The following is a 14,066-nucleotide window of genomic DNA, read 5'->3' as shown; positions in this document are numbered from 1 at the left end:
ACGGTATATCAGGTCAATAGACAGGTCTAGGCACTTTCCTGTTTGTGTTGTAATTACATGTACGCTCCAAACAGATACTAGTGGTGTCGTCTGGCACAAAGAAATTGTATCCATCTATAATTGTTACAAAGTGAAGTAAAAACAGCACCCCATAAAAGTTAACAAAACTATTTTAAAATTAAATTTCATAATTTTGAAAAGAAACTACAATAATGGGTGAATTGTGAGGAACAAGCAGATAATGAAGAGTGTAAATAATTTTACTACTAACACATTACAAATTCACAATGACTTATGGAATTAAATAGGCACTGTCATTTGTCATATGGAATTAAATAGGCACAATTTAGCAAGAATTTAGTGAGGATATGCTTGATAACAAGAGAAGGAAGAATTTTTGTCTGATAAGATATATTACATGTATCTTATTAGACAAAAATGCTTCCTTCTCTTGTTATCAAGCATATCCCCGCTAAATTCTTGCTAAATTATCTTCCACTCTGAAAAATCAGTTCAGTCCCATTCGGTAGCTAGCCCAAAGATCAAGTAACAAGCAAATCTATAGAGGGGGGTGGGGGTGAGAATCTGGGTACACAGCTAGAGAAAAAGAATAAGATAAGAGGCAGCAAGTAAGAGGTCCCACACAAGGTCTTCTCCTCAGTGTGTAGACACCATATACATTATGCTTCACCCACCAGCTCTGGCACAACTGAAAATTACAGATTTAGCTTAATGCGTGTGAGGCCTCCTATTGAAAGAGCTAGCAGGCACGATTCGGCGCAGAGTCCGTGGGCAGGGATTCCTAGCGGAATTTCGGTGCCGATTCTTGAGTGTGAACAGGCCCTAAGGGGTATATTCCGCAGAGTGATAATCGGCTGAATCGGGCCGGTTGCTCCGTGGAATAGAGGGAATGATCAGCTGATGATCGTGTCATCGGCTGATCATTCATTTAGGTTCAAACCTAAAATCATCGGTTGCCACCCGGGCGACCGACGATTCCATAAGCACCATACATTACCTAAGCATGTTGCAGGTCTTCTCCTGCGCTCCTTCTTCCTCTCGGTCCTGCACGCAGCAGCAGTCTTAGCTGACAGACCGCTCAGCCAATCACTGGCCAGGATCACCGCGGTCAGTAATTGACTGAGCGGTCTGTCAACTCGGACAGGCCGCACTGAAGCTGGAGCAGGAGAAGCCCTGCAATATGTTTAGGTAAAGTATGGTGTTTAACAAGGGCTGCAGGGAAATCGGTAACAATGTCCCTGCAGCCCTCGCTAAACGATTATTAGGCCACGGAATAGGCCCAGTAAACAAGCGCCGATCTAGCAGATCGGCGCACGTTTACATTATTGATCGGGCCCTGGTCAGCTCATGGAATAGGACCCTAAGAGTTTGCCCTTTCTGGACTCTAGTATGAAGGTTGTAGGATAAATTGGAGCCATCAATGCTAAAAACGATAAATCTGTGGACGGTTTATTCCTATGGACTCACATGACTTCTTATATATTGGTATCTACAGACATAAAGAGTTAATACACAAAGTATCTCAGCTGGAGCGCGCCATGACTTCTAGATATTTGCATAAAAATTTCACAGCTTGAATATCAGGGATGTTTTACTAAAGACACAATTTGCATATTAATAAGTTTGAACATTATCTCCTCGTTCTTTAGAATACTGCAAAATAATTAAGAAAACTTTGGTTTTAAGCTGCAGATGTATAAAGTTATTCAAAGAAAAGTTTCTTCCTCCTTCCCAGCACCCATGTCCGACCATGTGCTTTATCATCCATTCACTGAGGGGACAACTGACCTGTGTTCTCTGTGTTGCTTCCCCCACTGATCAACTATATAACATGTGCTGTGAAAAGGGGTAAAAGGGGTTGTCCAGCTAAAATCCTTTTCTCTCAAATCAACTGGTGTCAGAAAGTTATATAGATTTGTAATTTACTTTTATTAAAAAATTTCAAGTCTTTCCATACTTATCAGCTGCTGTATGTCATGCAGAAAGTGTTGTTTTATTTTCAGTCGGACACAGTGCTCTCTGCTGACATCTCTGGCTAAGACAGGAACTGTCCAGACCAGGAAAGGTTTTCTATAGGGGATTCAAAGAAAACTGAGACAAAGTTCCTGTCTCAGCCAGAGATGTCAGCAGAGAGCGCTGTGTCAGACTGAAAACAACATTTCCTGCAGGAGATACAGCAGCTGATAAGTACTGGAAGACTTGAGATTTTTTAATAGAAGTATATTACAAATCTATATAAGAGGTTATCAAGGATTAGAAACAAAAAAAAAAACAGTTACTTTCTTGCTATAACAGCATCACCCCTGTCCTCAGGTTATGTGTGGTATTACAATTCAACTCCTATTGTCTTCAATGAAACGTGGTCTCCTTTAGCTATATCCATCTTTTCCAGGCAGCGGGATTCAGGAGGTGAGCGAACCATAGTTACGGATCTGCAATTACGGACACATTTAGGGCACATGTGAATAGGGCTTAAGACACATGACCAGAACAAACTCACAATGTACAGTAAGTCTACATTCACGCGTCCATATATTTTCAAGGATGAAATTCGTGTTTTTTGGGGGGGGTTTTCTCCACAATCTGCAAAAAATCATCCATATTGCATCCGAATTGTGCTTTAAATTGTGCTCCATTTTTTGCGGATCCACAAAAAAAAAAAAAAAGGTGGACGGCATAAAATGATGTCACTTACTGTTTCAACCAGCCAGGAGGAGCTTAAATGGTGATGTCACAGAATTGCAGAGCGCAATTGTGAATGATTTTGCAGAGTGCTTAGGTGTTATCCGCAAAATGCAGAGGCTCCCATAGACTTCTGTTGGAGTGTCCGTACTGCTATTGCGGACCGCATTGCAACCTGTCCTATTTTTTGCTTCACAGATTGCGGAACTGCAAATTTACACAAAGTATGAATAGCAGCATAGAAATTAATTGGGTTTCAAAGGATATAGTATTGGCTGATTGAAGTGCATGGCTTTCAGCTACTCTCCTTGTTCTTGTGATGGGTCTGAACACTCAGACCCCGACAAGAAAAATAGTTGATATGTCCCTATAATACATGCAGTCTTTCATATATGCAGACCTATCATACATGCAGACTCTGGCTATGTTTACACTACGTAAGTAGCGCAGTGATCACGGCCGTTCTTGATCCCGTCCGTGATTACTACGGTGCTTACATAATGCTGCAGGCTGAGGGAATCCCGGCCAGAGTGTATACACTTAGGGGGAGATTTATCAGACATGGTGTAAAATGAAACTGGCTCAGTTGCCCCTAGCAACCAATCAGATTCCACCTTTCATTTTCCAAAGAGTCTGTGAGGAATGAAAGGTGGAATCTGAATGGTTGCTAGGGGCAACTGAGCCACCATGTTTGATAAATCTCTGGCCGAGATTATACACTCTGGCCGAGATTCCTAGCTGCGCCGCAAGAAACTGACATGTCACTGAATAGCGGGCGCAGAGAACCTGTCAGTTCACACAATGGAGCGAGCGGCTGCGGTCGCACGCTCCATTGTCTACGGATGTGCCCACACCTGAATTCACCGGCGGTAAGGTTCATCTGGCCGGTACTGCAGGATGGTCTCTTCTGACACCGGTCGTTCCGTGAGAACTTAGCCTTTTACCGTATAAACTTTAATATAACAGATCAGGAATAAGTTGCTGGCAGGTTATGATGGAATAATGAACAGCATTGTGGTGATCTGGCTGAACGTTCAAAAACACCATCCTGCCGGATATGGTGGTGGAAATATCATCCAGAAACGAGTGTGGAGATCAAATATAAAAGCAGTGCGTGAGCCAAATGCAGAGTGGCCTTTGTGTGCCGTTTGGCTGGCTGCTGTATGTCAGACAGCTGGGCAATCTTACAGTCTCTGTGAATCCCACTGAAACTTGCCAAGAACTTCACCTGATTCTCACTGTTGTATTTGTGTGATTTTACTATAAATCACAGCCATTTAAAACAGGATTATAAGGATTGCGGGCCGCATTGTTCTCTCGATTGTTCCATTTTGTTTACGATTGAGGGCAACCATCCCATACCCCCCCCCCCCCCCAAAAAAAAAAATGCTGAAAAATACATCCACATTGCTATATTCATTCATATCCATTGATTATTTCTTTTATACTTATGGATTTTATATTGCTCTTCCCCTTGGTGCTGTTTATTATACAAGTGGAGATTTGGCCCCGCGAAGATGTCATAAAATGACAGATCCAAAAAGAACGGGCACCACTACAAAAGACTGACGCAGTGCAGAAAATGTGCACTATAGGAACACGATTACTCCGATATAGTAATCACACACCAAACTGAATATCCATAAACAAGTTTATTAGATGAAAAAAAGAAAAAAAAACACTAGACACTAGGACAACTAAAACTGTTAAAAACCAATAAATCACAGGAATGAATTCAAACAATAATATTTCACTAATGGAATTAATACCACCGGCAATGGAAGCCCCTAATGTACATGGAGGATGTCAAGAGGAGGTCATATACTGTTCATTTGTGGTCTTTATATTCGCTAAAAGACAAATATACAGTATATACAATTTCCTGTTATTTGGCCTTTTCTACTATTGATGTTTGGTTATTGCAAAGGGGATTTGTTTTCTTTGATTTCCTATACTTGTACATTAGGAATTCATTGTTTACGCTAAGCATTGAGCTCACTGAGCAGTTGTTAGCATCTCTAGACCAGGGGTTTAGAAGCCATATAGACTCTTATAAATATTTTATTTCACGTTTGCTTTTCATTAGTCATACAGTATACAGTATATACATGGACAACCATTAATTACCCCTGAAGAAGCTGCGATATGTCAAAACATGGCGGGCATCTTATATTTGTAAGACACCGTTCTTGTTCATTGTGTCCTCTTTCCATTCTTCATGTATGTTTGGTCAAAGTTTATATTTGTTATTTATTCTTTTTTTTTTTTTTTTACTTTTTTTACTTTTTTAATATTTCTTGTCTGATGTCTCATTTTCTTTGGCATTGTTTTTTTTTATCTTTATACTATAAGGGTATGTTTACACAGAGTAAAATCGGCAGGGCTCAATTGTTGTCAATTCTTTGAGCAGAGAGCGGAAAGCCACAGAATTTCACCAATTTTACTCCCCTTATAATGGGCATCATAGTGGCTCAGTGGTTAGATGGGGTCCTGGGTTCAAATCCCACCAAGAGCAACATCCAAGTTGTGTGTTTTTTCTCTCTCTCTCTCTCTATATATATATATATAATAACAGCCACAGCATTGCACCTATTTGTCTGCCTTGGCCGATAACTATATTGTCTGGGGACTTGGGGGGCGGGGTATGTTTCTTTTTGGAAGGGCTCATATTTCACAAGACTTATGGTTAGAGATGACAATAAACCATTAGTTTAATAAATGAGGAGAGCTTTGGTTTAATGTCATCACTTTCTAAGCTTCCAAATACCATTGAAGTGACTATGATCCCGGAATACAAACGAGTTCACCTTTACATGACGTCCAAGCGGGGAGCGCGGCCAATACATCAAGCCTCCCTCCAGTTTCTGGTTTTATTACAGGGCATATTATTTTAAATGACAGAATTAACTTTCTCCTTTCAGCACAATTAAACCTTTTTCTCCAGATTTCTTGATAGATTAGCGAGCTGCTCTTACAAAAAAAACAAAACTGTTCTCCCAGACAGGCAGAAAGTTTTTGCAATTTCTTCCAATTATAGTATTAAATTGTTTTGTCAAGAATTAATGATTTCATTCTGCCAAATAAATTACTTTGTGCAAATAGTGGAGCATGTTTCTTTCGTGTTAGCTCAGTCACTGTCCCCTAATCCCAAACCATCTCCTGGAGCACATTAGATATGCCTTTTGCTAAAATTACTGACAAATTCTTCAGCAATTGTTGTATATTTAAAGGGGAAAACAAGCTTTGGAGAGAAGACGTCACATCGAACATGCTGTTTGACAGAAAGTCACTAAAGAGGTGAGCGCAACTTGAGCAAGTTGGAGTTCTATCATTCGGCATTTGATTATCCATGGCTGAAGAAGTTGGATGCAGCCCTAGGGAGTCCAAGAAAACATGGATACAACCATTGGCCATAGACTCCCTAGGGCTGCACCCTACTTCTTCAACCACTGGTATTCAAATGGCTTTCATTCAAACTTGAGCTTGCACAAGTTGCGCTCAACTCTAGAAGGCACCAGTAAGGCTTCGTTCCCACTGAGCAAAAATAGCGGAATTCCGCAGCGGAATTGTCCACCACAGAATGCCGTTAGCCTCCTTCTCATAATGGGAGTCTATGGGAGGCGCGCGCTCCTGCTATGTCCGCGCTGAAGAATGAACATGTTCATTCTTCAGCGCGGACAAAGCAGGAGCGCGCGCCTCCCATAGACTCCCATTATGAGAGGGAGGCTAACAGCGGAATTTCGCTAGTTTTGCTCAGTGGGAACGAAGCCTAAATAGGCGAGTATAGGAATAGGCGAGTATTCAGCGAGGAATTGAAGAGGAATATTTTCTGCTTGAAATTTAACACCTATTCATCTCTGGCAGAACAGGAGCAGAATTCGAGCAGAATGCAAGCGGAATTCAAGCAGAATTCCTCTAGCGGAATCCACCCAAAGGCTCTGTTCACACTGAGCAAGAACGGCGGAATTCCGCAGCGGACCTCTCCGCCGCGAAATCCCGCCGTGCTCAGTGTCCTGCTTTGAGTGAATAAGAGGATGTGCGCTCCTCGCTGCCACCTCTCTCCGCTCAAGGAATTGACATGTCAATTCTTTGAGCAGAGAGGGGAAGAAGCGGACGTGCGCACACCCTCTCATTCACTCAAAGCAGGACACTGAGCACGGCGGGAGAGCTCCGCCGCAGAATTCCGTCTCCCTTGCTCAGCATGAACGGGGCCAAAGAATAGACATTTTTTCAGGCTGAAAGCATAATTTTTGGCGCGGAAATTCCGCCATGTGAACGAAGAAGCGGAAAGCACATTAAGGCCAATGTACATTCACAATGTTCATTTTTTACGGGTGGAATTATGGGCGGAATCTGCATGCACTTTGCTATGGAATCCTTCTAATATTCTGTGCATTTTCCTCAGTGTGAACATACCCTAATGCTGGGTTTACAAGGAACGACTATTGTTCGAATTTTCGCTATAACGATCGCATTTGAGCGATAATCGTTCCGTGTAAACACAGCAAACGATCAAGCGATGAGCAAAATAATCGTTCAATTTGATCTTTCAACATGTTCTCAAATCGTCGTCCGTCGTTCACTAAATATTCGTAGATCGCTTCGTGTAAACAGTCTTTCAAAGATTCACCCTATGTGAAAGATGGGCTTAAACAATTTTAAAAATGATCGCAATAACAATTTTTCTTACGAATCTTCTAACGATTTTTCTCCGTCTAAATGCTGATCGGCATAAAAATAAAATCCTTGCTTCAAAATCGGTAATTGTTCGATTGGGCGAATTATCGTTCCGTGTAAACCCAGCAAAAAAGAGCAGGAGGAGATGAGCAAACTGAAATCAAAACTTCCAACCACACAATGGATCAACTTTTCAGCCATGGTGCAGGAGAAATAACGTGTCATGCTGAAAGGACCATTACTTTATTGTAGGACTTTTAATAAAATACACAGTCTGTAAGGAGTGATTCATTTCAACAAGATGAGCCTGAGACAGACACTGGACCAGGTTGAAACGTGTCGCTCTTTATAGGGTGTGAATTTTTATTAAAAGTTGTGTAATAAAGTAACCATGAGAGATTATTTCACCTGCATCAAGGCTGAAAACCTGACCCATTGTGTGGTTGGGAGTTGCTGTTTTTGGATAATCCCATCGTGACGGGTAGTGATTGTTGGGGCTGCGGTCTTTCTGATTGATACATATACTTCATAGAGTTGTGCCTATTGACAGAACAACACAATCAGGTTAGTTTCTAGCCCTTAATATAATCTCTATGCTGCTGTTTAAAAACTACTTCACAAAAGAGCAGGGGCGTGTTTTGTGTTTTTCTGTCTTTTTGAAAACTGAAAGAGAGTTACCTGGAAAAAAGATCCAATAAAAGTATAACACCCTGGACGACCCAGGACGTACCTGTATGCCCTGGCGATGCTAGGGAGGGTTCAGAGGGGGCCGTGCCATGATCCTACTCTAAACTGTCACGTTTCTGGCTGCTATCTGTTTACTGAAGATTTCTGAGTCCAGTGGGCGTTCTGACTCATGATTGACAAAGTAGGACCACCAAGTGGATTAAAGAAGTCCAGCGAAAAATTTTATTAAAGTATTGTATTGTCCCCCAAAAGTTATACAAATCACCAATATACACTTATTATGGGAAATGCTTATAAAGTGTTTTTTTTTCTCTGCACTTACTACTTCATCAAGGCTTCACTTCCTGGATAACATGGTGATGTCACTTCCTGGAAAAAATGGTGATGTCACTTCCTGGATAAAAAGGTGATGTCACTTCCTGGATAACATGGTGATGTCACGACCCGACACCCAGAGCTGTGCGGGCTGTGGCTGCTGGAGAGGATGATGACAGGGAGACACTGAGGGACACAGGGCACTGGAGGGACACTGAACATCCCTCTAGCATCATCCTCTCCAGCAGCTACAGCCTGTACAGCTCTGGGAGTCGGGTCGTGACATCACCATTTAATCCAGGAAATGAAATCACCATGTTATCCAGGAAGTGACATCACCATGTTATCCAGGAAGTGAAGCCTTGATGTAGTAGAAAGTGTAGGGAAAGAAACACTTTATGTGCATTTCCCATAATAAGTGTATATTTGTGATTTGTATAACTTGTGGGGGACAATACAATACTTAAATTAAAGTTTTAGCCGGACTTCTCCTTTAACTTACTGCCAACAAGTACATTCATAAATTCCAAGTTTTAGTAACTACTGTATAAGGCTAGGTTCACACTGTGTTTTTGTTGGCCATTTACAATATTGTTTTATGGAAAAGGATTGATTAAAAAAATATATAAAATAAAAAAAAAAGGTAAGAACAGATGCAGTTCTATTCCATCCATCAGAATTCATTTTTTATTGACTCACATTACATGAAAAACAGATCAAAATGTATCAATTTTTTAAAATTATTTTTTAACGTACACATAAATGTGGTTGACCATATTTTTTATGTTAAATTATACATTGAAAAATGGGTTCATTAAATAACTGAAGCAAACTTTATATCAATATGTTCCACTCCTCTTCCATAGCAGCACTTCTCAAACTTTTTCTACAGGAGCCTCACCCATCAGACCAAAGTAATGCCAAGGCTCCACCATCTGTAGTTGAAGTTGAAAAATAAAAACTATTGCTCAAGTCTTCCAGTACTTATCAGCTGCTGTTTTTACTGCAGGAAGTGGTGTGTTCTGACACAGTGCTCTCTGCTGCCACCTCTGTCCATGTCAGGAACTGTCCACAGCAGGAGCAAATCCCTATAGAAAACCTCTCCAGTTCTGGACAGTTCCTGACATGGTCAGAGGTGGCAGCAGAGAGCACTGTGTCAGATTGGAAAGAATACAACAGGACATACAGCAGCTGATAAGTTCTGGAAGACTTGACATTTTTTTAACAGAAGTAAATCACAAATTTATATAATTTTTTTGAAAGGAAAAGAAAACAGCGGAGTACCCCTTTAAGGCAGAAATTCATAATGTACAGGTGGGTGATCAGGTCTGAGTGGGAAATTTATTCATAATCCAATTTTTTTTCCTACTGGAAGTGCGGACATTTTGATTTATAGCCATTCGTTTTCTTTTTGAGAGATAATGCTTTTCGGAGAGGAGGCCTGAGAAAGCTGCGGCTCTAGAAAAGCTTTTAGCTTATAGATAGTGGAAATCACCGGAGGCCTGGGTGGGATTTTATCACTCCATACTACGTTATACTTTTCAGCAGTTCATTTGGGAAAACGTCAACCTGTCACAGGTAATGTACATCTCCATATCATCCCCAGATGTCTTCACTAGCATGTGACAAGGCATGAGCAGATGTCTAAGGATATGTTCTAGGAGATGATCGGGATTTATGACAGTCGAGAATATTCACAGGTGAACGCGACTAACTAGTTGTCACGTCGGAGAGATGAGGGAATCTGATGTGCAGGGCTGTGGATAAGAATAACTCAGCCGCTGGATTATCACTTCAGGTATCTCCTCATCTGTAACCTACTGGTTGGCTGAATATCCATCCACCGGGACCCATACGGGCACATGGATTTATGATGGTCTCTTTACGGCCCCCGGGACCACCGAGTGTTTATTTATACTGGAATTTGGAGGAAATATCAAGTGGTACTGACCTTGGTACACAAATATCATCTCTCTTTACACACCCTGTAATGTTTCTCCTCATCTTTCCAAAAAAACTTCCAAAAAGTTTGAGCCAACAATAAATTAATCCATCGTGCATGTACGTTTACTGTTAAAGGGGTAGTTCAGCAAAAAAAAAAAAAAAAAAATCTTTAAAATCAACTGGTGCCAGAGATTTGTTATTTTGAATCTCATGTCTTTCAGTACTTATCAGCTGCTGTATGTCCTGCAGGAAGTAGTGTATTCTTTCCAGTCTGACACACTGCTCTCTGCTGACACCTAAGTCCGTGCTAGGAACTGTCTAAAGCAGGAGCAAATCCGCATAGTAAACCTCTCCTCCTCTCAAGGCTTGGAAAATACTACTTCCTGCAGGACATACAGCAGATGATAAGTACTGGAAGATTGGAGATTTTTTTTTAAATAGAAGTAATTTACAAATCTGTATAGGTTTCTGACACCAGTCGATGTGAAAGATTTTTTTTTCCTTGCTGAACTATCCATTTCAAGTTGGCCAGCCACCTTGAATAAATTGTGGCCGAACAATGGTTTTACCGTCAGTTATCTTTCCCACCTGCCACCTGTCCTCCTCATACTATGGAATGTTCAGCGCAGTTTGGCGTTCCTGTGCTCCCTATGGGAAAGATTAAAGGCCGTATTACATGGCACGATCTAGAGGAGGAAGCAAGTGCCAACCTGTCATGTCAGTGCTCACTTCCCCCTTGTTTTCGTCCTATTACACAAACAGACAGTAAGAGGGGAGGAGCATGGGGCTGCTGGGAGCAGTGGGAGGGGCTTAAATCCTTAGATTCTCCAAGTGGCCCGTTAAAGTCAGCAGCGGTCTGCTGCCGCAGCTCCTGTAACGCAGACAGACGTGCAACAGACCGTTTCTGTTACTTTTTAACCCCTTCCCGCACGAGGGCGTAACTGTACGTCCTCGGGCGGGTGGGGGAGTTCAGAGTGGGGCCGCGCGGCGACCCCGCTCTGAACTGCCCCGGTCCCGGGTGCAGCATGTAGCCTGGGACCGTGGCAATTAGCGAGCACGGTCTGATCGCCGTGCCCGCTAATTAAGTCTTCAGATGCAGCTGTCAAAGTTGCTGTTAGCCATCCCTGGTTGTCACGGAGGAGCGATCTCTGCGTCTGATGCCGGCCGGGGTCTGCGCCATAATGGTGCTGATCCCGGCTTGGCATTCTATTGCTTTTGGCACTGATCTCATCGATCTATGCTGTATATCTATACAGCATAGATCTCTACGAGAGATCAGTGTGCATATACTAGAAGTCCCCTAGGGGGAATAACCCTAATCCCAGGGGGCTTCTAGTATATGTGTAAAAAAAAAAAAAAAAAGTTGTGTAATAAACAAATAATCCCCTCCCCTAATAAAAGTTAGAATCACCCCCCTTTCTCCATGTTATAAAAACAAATAAATAAATAAACATGTTTGCTATCGCCGCGTGCGTAATCTACCGAACTATTAAATTATCACATTCCTGATCTCGCACGGTAAATGGCGTAAGCCCCAAAAAATCCCAAAGTGCTAAATTTTGCATCAAATACAGAAAAATTGTAATAAAAAGCAATCAAAAAGTCGTATATGCGCAATCAAGGTACCGATAGAAAGAACACATCATGGCGCAAAAAAATGACACCTCACTCAGCCCTTTAGACCAAAGGATAAAAGCGCTATAAGCCTGGGAATGGAGCGACTTTAAGGAACATGTATTTGTTAACAATGGTTTGAATTTTTTACAGGATACAATAAAAGTTATGCAAGTTCCATATTGTTTTATTCGTAACAACTTGAGGAACATATATAACATGTCAGTTTTTCCATAGGACACACGGCGTAAAAACAAAGCGCCCCCCCCCCCCGGTCCAGAAGGGGTTAAACCTGTTGAAAGACCACAATCAGCCGACATCATGGATGTCAGGAACTATTACACCAAATGATTATCGTCCAGAACGGCCGGTAATCAGCAAAGTGGGGACGATAATTGTTTGGTGTAATAGGGACCTAAGCGAGAGCTGTTGCTCTGGTGCTTATCTCTCCCTAAACAAAGGGATCGGGTGGGATTTTACATCACACCCAATCTCCATCACCATCGAATTCACTGAACCCAGCCGACTAAGGTCTAAGATGTATAGGCACCTTAAAGGAGAACTCCAGGAAGGAAGTCTATTCAGAACAACGAGGTGGTGAGTGAAAAAAATAACCTGCATTTAGCTTCCCAACTCTACTGCCATTCCTGATAAGTATGGGGAAATTTGAGATTTTTAGATAAACGTAAATTACAAATCTATATAACTTTGGCACTAGTTGACTTGAAAGAAAGTTTTTTTTTCACTTGAGTATCCCTTTAAGTGAAGGTTCTACCATAGATCTGAGATACATGAGCAATTTGTTCACATACAGTATAACCACTACAAACTTGACTACTAAAGTTAAAGGGGTTGTCCAGCGATTTTTTTTCTTTTCTTTCAATTCAACAGTCAGAAAGCTATAAAGATTTGTAATTTACTTCTATTTAAAAATCGTAAGTCTTCCCATACTTATCAGCTGCTATATGTCATGCAGGAAGTGGTGTTTTATTTACATTTAGACACAGTGCTCTCTGCTGACATCTCTGGCCGAGACAGGAACTTTTCAGAGCAGTAGCAAATCCTTATAGAAAACTTCTCCTCCTCTGGACAGTTCCTGTCTCAGCCAGCGATGTCAGCAGAGAGCACTGTGTCTGAATGTAAGTAAAACATCACTTCCTGCAGTACATATAGCAGCTAATAAGTATGGGAAGACTTAAGATTTTTAAATAGAAGTAAATTACAAATCTATATAACTTTCTGACACCATATGATTTAAAAGAAACATTTTTTTTCTGGACAACCCCTTTAAAAAAGGATTTAGCTATAGTTAGCAGGATTTGCCACCTCCCATCCTCCTAGAGTAATACAAGGATGTTAGGGATAACTGTCGGGTGTTAACAAAATCACAGCTGCATTTTTAATGGTACGTTTACACAGATTTATCTGACAGATTTTGGAAGCCAAAGCCAGGAATGGATTTAAAAAGAGGAAAAATCTCAGTCTTTCCTTTATGACCTGTTCCCTGTTTATAGTTTGTTCCTGGCTTTGGCTTAAAAAAAAATCTGTCTGATAAATCTCTCTGTGTAAATGCACCATTAGAGATTGGGTTCTACAAAAGAAATAGGGCTGTATTCACAGAGTGCACTTTTGGGGCTCTCTCGTTTTTTGTTTTTCTGAAATGGCAACAAAAAGTGGAGATATATTACTTCTGATGATGTGAATCATGGCATTTTTTTTTTTTTACCATTAGTTGCATAAACACTGTTATATATCCACACTTATGAACACAGTAACACTTTAATTGTACATTATTACTACATTTTCCGGGTGTGTGGATGTGTGTACTGTATGAATATGTGTGTCTGTGTACTGTATGTGTATGTGTGTCTGTGTACTGTATGTGTATGTATATGTATATGTATATGTGTATATATTGTGAGTATACTGTATGTGTTAATTTGTATTGTGTGTTTGTTTGTGTGTACTGTATGTGGGTATACACTGTGTGTTTGTGTGTGTGTACTGTATGGCTATGTTCACACAATGTTTTTTCAACGCCGTTGAAAAGAATGTCCATTATTTTGAGTCTAAAATAATGGACGTCATTAGGCAGTCTGGCCTCCCCTTAGTGCAATGACTGGTGT

The 14,066-nt window shown here is 41.1% G+C and overlaps 1 protein-coding gene across 1 annotated transcript in view; it reads right to left on the bottom strand.

Moving 5' to 3' along the window:
• CSMD3 (CUB and Sushi multiple domains 3) overlaps positions 1-14,066 on the bottom strand; it is a 467,563-nt gene that overhangs the window by 156,301 nt on the left and 297,196 nt on the right. The gene's annotated exons all lie outside the window — the stretch shown is intronic.

This window comes from Dendropsophus ebraccatus, chromosome 2 (genome assembly GCF_027789765.1).
Source record: "Dendropsophus ebraccatus isolate aDenEbr1 chromosome 2, aDenEbr1.pat, whole genome shotgun sequence".
Taxonomy (NCBI): domain Eukaryota; kingdom Metazoa; phylum Chordata; class Amphibia; order Anura; family Hylidae; genus Dendropsophus; species Dendropsophus ebraccatus.
Note: the sequence above shows the minus strand (reverse complement) of the source record. Positions and strands in the feature narration are given on the sequence as shown.